A 7,334-nucleotide genomic window follows, 5' to 3' on the forward strand; every position below is an offset into this window, starting at 1 on the left:
GTCCCACATCGGGCTCCTTGCTCATTGGGGAACTTGCTTCCCCCTCTGCCTGCCCCTCCCCCTGATTGTGCTGAGTCTCTCTCTCTGACAAATAAATAAAATCTTAAAAAAGAAATTAGTGATTCTGCCCCATGTCAGTTTTCCATGCCAAATGTCCTACTTATTATAGTAGCATCAACATTCTTTCCCTTACCCAGTTTTTAGTGTTTGGTGGATCGTTGACCTAACCTTCCCTGTCATTTCATCAGTCGTCCATAACTTGCCAAGTTTTGCCTTGAAGTGTCTCCACTGCCTTCATTTTCTTTCCTAAGTAGCACTCCATCTGCAACCATAGTCATCTTATATCTAGATTATTATAAGAACCTCCCAGGTTACATTATTACTTTCTTTGCCTCATTATCCTCAACTTAGATTCACAGTTATTTTGACTTTAAGCTTTGACCCTGAATTATCTCAGTGAATTTAATTTTTTGACAGAATGGTAGTAAATGAGATAATAGATGAGGGCTTTGTAATATATATCCCTTAGCTCTTGCTTTATTCTTCTTTAAAATCTTTCCATTTTAAACTCTAATGTTTGATTTTTAAGGTCTTTCATAATTGAGCCAATATTTGTTTAGCCTTAATTTCTACAGAGGAAGGGAATCGTGTACTAATCAAGAGTAAAGGCTGTAGAATTTAAATCCAGCCTCCCGTCTTGGGTCTGACACTACACAAGACAAATCACTTAATCTGGTTGTACCATTGACTTTTCAACTTTAAAATAAGGATAATAATGTCTCCTTTAGGGTTATTGTCATGAGGTCTAATTAAATTAACATTTACAAACTGCTTGCTACCTAGCATACTACATTTGCCACATTTTTCTGACATTGGTAACAAATAAAAGTGTATTGACATTAATCGTAGGTGATCATTACTGAAGCACTCAAAACATGTTGTATATTTTTGTAATATAACTGCACGTATGTATTAATTGGACAGGAAACACTTAAGACATGAAGTAGTTTCACTTTGGGGGAGGTAATATCAGGTTCAGCATATGTTAAAAATGCTGAACATAGCATCTAAATGTAAGTAATAAGACAACTGGAGACTCGTTAGGACAGGACACAGGAAAAGCAATCAAGGAGTGAGCTTCATTGTTCACAAGATGAAAGGAATCCATCCCATGAGGGACATAATCCCTTCATGTGTATACTATCCACCTTTGCAATTTATTAAATGCACTGATTGCAAACAAGCCAACAGTTAGGCCAGATTAATTTGGGGCCATTTGTAAGTAGTGTGTGATAAAAACTTGTTAAAGAATCTGATTAGCGAGGCACTTGTGTGGCTCAGTCGTTTAAGCATCCGACTCGTGGTTTGGGCTCAGGTCGTGATTTTGGGATCCTGGGATGGAGCCCTGAGTTGGGCTTTGCCAGGGAATCTGCTTGGGGGGCTCTTTCTCTGCCTCTCTCCCCACTCACACGCGCTCTCTCACTCTCTCTCAAATGAATAAATCTTTAAAAAATCTGATTAGCTAGTTTATACTACCATCCAGTTTACAGTAAGACAGGCAGTCATCATGTCACTTCACTTCTAAGCTTTAGTTGCCAAACTATAAAATAAGGTGGGGACTAGGTAATAGTGTTCTTGAGGTTCATTGCAAATGTATAAAATTCTATTATTTCATAAATCAACAAAAGCATTTTACTAAAGGTGTATAATATAAATAGAAGTGTCTTGACCAAGCCAAGACTCAAGATTTTCGTACTTTTGTTGTTCATTGACAATTATTGGAAATAAGTGTTTCTATTGAGGGGGCTATTCTGGCTGAAAAATAAAAATAAACACAGGAAATGAATTTCTTCTTTTTATGTTGCTGTGATTTCATTTTCAGTAAAAGTAGCAGAATCTTAAGGAAATGAGGAAATTGCCAGGGTTCAAATGTATCTCTAACACAGAATACCACATGGAGAGACTAGCTTACTCAGTAGCACAAGGAGTGTGTTAGGGGGTGGAGGGAGGTGTAGAAACCCACATTCTTTGGCATGGAGTAGTGGAAAGAACCCTACCTTAGCAGGATAATGTCTTCTGCATCTTATTTTTTAATACTTTAAAGTGAAGTATTTTTTACCAAATTACAGAGTTTTTGAAAGGAAAATATATTTGCTAATAGAGTACTGCCTTATGACAGTCTCCCTGCCCCCCCTTTTATAACATTATAAAAAAATAATAATCCTCATAAAAGTACACCACAGTTTAAAAGATATGTCAAATTCCATACATAAAAAAAGCTACAATAGATTAAGACTTTACCTCAAAAAGAAAAAAGGAAGGAAGACTGCTAGAACAGGTTATACAGAAAAGTTTAAAGATAGTAGTATAATGAGCATCCAAATACCTTCTGGTTTGACCAGTTCTTAATATTTTGCCATATTTGCTTGTTCTGTCTCTTTGGCTAATGTATTTTTATCATACCCCCAAATTTTAATATTGATAAAAATTTCATCTCATATAGTAACCATACGATTGACACCTCCCCCCAGTTGTTTGTAAATATCCTTCATAGTTTTTTTAAGAATCCAGAATCCAGTCAAACATAACACTTCATATTTGTTGTCATATCTCTCTAGTCTTTTATAATTTTGCTTGTTTTTTTCATAATATTGATATATGAAGAGTTCAAGCTAGCTGTCTTGTAGAATGGTCCACAGTATAAATTTGTCTGATTGTTTCTTCACGACTAGATTCAGCTGAAATATTTTCAGAGGAATATCACATAGGTTGTTATTTTTGTCCCCTACTGCATTACATCAGGAAGCCTGTGATGTTAAATTTGGTCACTTGGTTAAGGTAGAGTCTGCAGGTTGTAAACATATCTTTTACTCTTTGTAATTAAAAGTTAACCATAAATTGGAGAGTATCTTGTGCAGTAACTGTCTTTCACCCAGTAGGTTGTGTCGTATATTCCTGATCCTTGCCGGAATCTGTTTTTACATTACTAGTTGCAAAATACTGATTTTCTACTTGTAAGAAAATGTTAACTTTTTAAAAAATTAGTTCCCGTAAGATGTCCCTTGCTTATGGTAATCATTTACTCTTTTTATTTACAATGTCTTGGGAAATATGTGAGAGAACTAGATTCAGATGTTGTTTTCACCTTTAAAGATCAGGTACTTAAAAAAAGTCAAGTGAGAGCTAAGGCACCAAAAAGTTAAGAAAGTTTATCAGGAATGTCAGTAATTAGATTTAGACAATTAAATTTCTGTTATTAGTCCCATAGTTGCCCTAGTTCCTATAATTCGGTTGGGAATTAGGTTTTTACCTTATAATTACAGTTAAACAATATGTTATTAGAGTCAGTGTGCTTCAGTTTTTGCAGAGGACATTACTGAGCATTCTAAGAAGTATAGTATGAAACTTGAGATGCAAGCAAAAAATGAAATTCTTTAATTTATCTTTCTTTTACTGAGGATTTATTCGTGAAAGTTTTCCTTTGTTACCTGGCCTTGTTGGCATGTTTTAAGCACATTTCTAAGGCATCATAAGAAACCTTTCTAAATCTGTTGCACTATTTATTTGTGTGGAACACTTAACAGGGTGCAGACAAGGTGACTTAGTAATTAATGATAATAGTATCCATTAATGGTTATTAATGGTATAGTATCCAAAAGGAATATTGAAGGTTCTGTGTCTTATTGGCTAGTTGTAGATGTTCCTAAATGAAAGGTTCATTATCGGGGCGCCTGGGTGGCTCAGTCATTAAGCGTCTGCCTTCGGCTCAGGTCATGATCCTGGAGTCCTGGGATCGAGCCCCGCATCAGGCTCCCTGCTCCGCGGGAAGCCTGCTTCTCCCTCTCCCACTCCCCCTGCTTGTGTTCCCTCTCTCACTGTGTCTCTTCTGTCAAATAAATAAATAAAATCTTTAAACAAAAAAAAAAAGAAAGGTTCATTATCCATGGAATTCACTATTAACATCTAAGTCCTTTCCCTTCAGAATCTACTTGACAGTAATGTAACTACATTTTAAAATGTTTTTAGTTATGATTTTTCACTAATTCAGAATTCCTTGAATTTATAAGGCCTAAAAATTTCCAAAGCTCAAAGAGAAATAGAATCATGTGGAACATTATCATCCACGTATACAAGTGGATTTATCCTGACCTTTCTGACTAGTAGAAATACTCATTTTAATTTTTGCCACAATGAAAGTGAGTTCCTTCATTATTCTGCGTTTTAGTTTGTCCATCTGTTTCATGGCAGAAGACTTTATTATGGTTTTTAAGAAAAGCTGCCTTGAATTTGTTTCTCATAAGTAACAGATTCTATCTGAGAAAAAATCATTTGTACCCTTTGATAAAAGCAGTAACCATTTATGGAAAAGTCAAGAACTTGGATATTTGTTTTGGGATTCTCATGCTTGATTTTTCCCTCTTAACACATACCTAGATACCAAAAAGTACAGGGCATGGTAAGGATTATACACTGGGGAGGTAGGTACTTTGAGGAACTTTAAGTAAATTGATGTGAAACCTCTCAGTCAAGAATCACTGATAGTAGCTGCTGTTACCACCTTTGTTGTTTGTATAGTCAGGGAAGGTTTTGTGGATTTAAATCTATTATTAAGTCTATTTATAGGACTGAAATAGAGCCTATTTTTGAGAAAGGAATAACATTTCCAAGTTAAAAACTCAGTGTCTTTTATTTTGCTGTTTGCTAGCTGGTATATAGTGCACTGCTGATCTGTTAGAGCGTATCAACTCTTTAAGACTTAACCTTTTAGTGGCAGAGAAAAGTAGTATGTCTGGTTGGTGGGATACTTTTTTCTTCCAATGTACAAGTAATGTATAAGCCTTGTCTGATTAGGATCCGTACAAGATTCCTGTATGCTTACAGAAAGTATGATCTTTGTTTCACAGAATGGGAAACAGACATGTGCTTTACCCAGCTATCACAGAAATCAATGCTGAGAATTTAAAAAACACATTTGTCTGCTTATTTGATGTTTTACCCAACAGACATGATTGGTTGTCTGTTTTCTTCATTTTATTTTGTGTGTCTGCTCCTAGATATTGAATGTTTAATAAGTTGTTTTGGTTTTTTTTTTTTTTTTCGGTTAATTCCTTTTCTTGTAAGTCCACCACTTGAGCTCATCTAGACAACAAGCATCTGACACAAGGCAGAATTGTCCTCTGATCTCAGTTCTGTTGCTGTCTCCATCTGTTGGTGTGAAGAAGTAATGCTCTTGCCAGAATAAGCGAGCTCATTTTAATTTTAGCAAAAACAAATTAACAAATAAGGAATTATGCTCTTAATTGCATTTTCTTCCTTTGTGACAGTTAAGTCAGTTTGAAGATGCAAAACTATGATGGGATGTCAGCTTCCGTAGTCAGATTGTCTTTATTTTTTTATAGACTTTTTTGCTAATGATACTAAAAGTGTCAAAGAGAGTTATTAAAAAACTGATATATTAACCATGCCTAGATTCTATACATTTTGTTTTAGGGAATTCAGAGAAAGATAATTATCTCAACTTTTTTCACCAGTGTGAGGTCAGGAATCAGTGTGCAAAATTTAAGAGTGAGAAATCTCAAAAATCCTGACAGCCTTTGCACATTCACAGTTTCATGGGCTTTTGCATCATTGCTTCTGAATTGCTAATGAAGAGCTCAATATAGCTTCTGATGCATTTCAGATATTCTGGTGGTGACTGGCTAGAGTGTTACTGACATCACAACATACAGCTGTTGACTTTCTATTGTCTCTGAGTCCTCGGCAAGTGCTTTAGACTGCTCTAAAGCAGCGCTCTCCCGATGCCTGACTAATCAGCTGGCTGTGTGTGCAGGAGCTCTGTAGAGGAGCAATGCAGAGCACCAGTTTACAGATACTATGGGAAGTATATCTTCATTCACTCTGTATGATGAAGCAAACACCAATACAATGAAGGTATGTATGTGACTCTTCGTTTATTTGCTAAATGTGTACAAAAGGTAATCAAATATATGAAGAGTTATTCTTCATGTCACTTAGTACCATAATTTTGCTAGGGGCAGGTGTGGTAAAATCCTTACCTTGTCCAAAATGAGAGTATGTTTTAAAAATGGTTTTTGCTTATTTTTGCAAAGATAGATTTGTTTAGGTTGATAGAATGAGTAGTAGGAGTCATTTACTTCTTAGCCGAGAACAAGTTTCTCCTTCCCTACCCCCAAATTTGTGGTAACTCTTTGTACTGTATTGATTGAACAGTTTATCTGTATGCTCCTTATTATTTGTGTATAGCAGAACAAATTGTCAGTTGGCGAAATGATTTCTTTCAGGTTCATCTCAAATAGACATGCTGTATGGCTTGTTGAATCTTAAAAATTTCATTGTGGAACAAGTGCAGTATAGATGAGAGTCTTCTTTTGAAAATTAGGAAACTAAGAACCTTAACTTTCAAAGATGATGTTAATTTTTTGTACCCTTTTTAGGGGGAAGAGGTAGAATAATTTTTAAAGTGCTTATAACAGCAATACCTAGATCTGTCATTGCTGTGATTAGCATAATCATACCACATTGCAAAGGAGCTAATGCTAATAAAACTCTGTAATTTTAAAGAACTATCTTATTTCTAATCATACTGTCTAAAATTTTGACATTTACCTTGATATTTTATAATTCTTCAAAACGGGAATCTCACCATATAGGTGAGGTATACTGAGTTGACTAAAATATGTCCATTAGTGTGTAACTGGCTCGTTTGAAAGGTTTTTGAGAGTTTTGCTTCCTTTTCACCTAGAGTTAGCCGAAATTTTACCAGTATATGGAATTGCTGTGCTATTTTCAATGCCCCCCCCATATGAAAGCTATTTTGATCTTGAGAAATAACTCCTCTCTTTTAGAGGAAACAGGAGGAAAATCACTAAATTGCCTGTTATCAATGCTGAATATCATTACTTCTCTTTCTTTTGTTTCTTTCTCCTTCCCAGTTGTGTAAGTAATTAGGATCATGAAAATATTAATAGCTACTAATAAAATTAGGGTCTTTTATCAGATACATTATTTCAGCCTAATGCCAGGAGAATTTCATCATTTCTCTTTTAAGCTTCAGGGTTTCTTTGAAGTTTTATGTTGAGAAGTAGAAAAGAAAAAAATTAAATAGCACATTCTCTGAATTCTTGCCTACAACTGCTTTCATCCATCTTTTGTCATATTCTACTTTTTTAAATACCTTTCCTCTTTTTTATTCTTTTTTTTTTCCTTTAGGTTTCTGGTTGCATCTCTCTCGGCCTTCACCTGCCCCACCTGTGTGTGTGTGTGTGAGTGTGTGTGTGTGTGTGTGTGTGTGTGTGTGTGAGTGAGAGAGGGAG

The sequence above is a fragment of the Neomonachus schauinslandi genome, chromosome 3, assembly GCF_002201575.2.
Source record: "Neomonachus schauinslandi chromosome 3, ASM220157v2, whole genome shotgun sequence".
Lineage (NCBI taxonomy): Eukaryota > Metazoa > Chordata > Mammalia > Carnivora > Phocidae > Neomonachus > Neomonachus schauinslandi.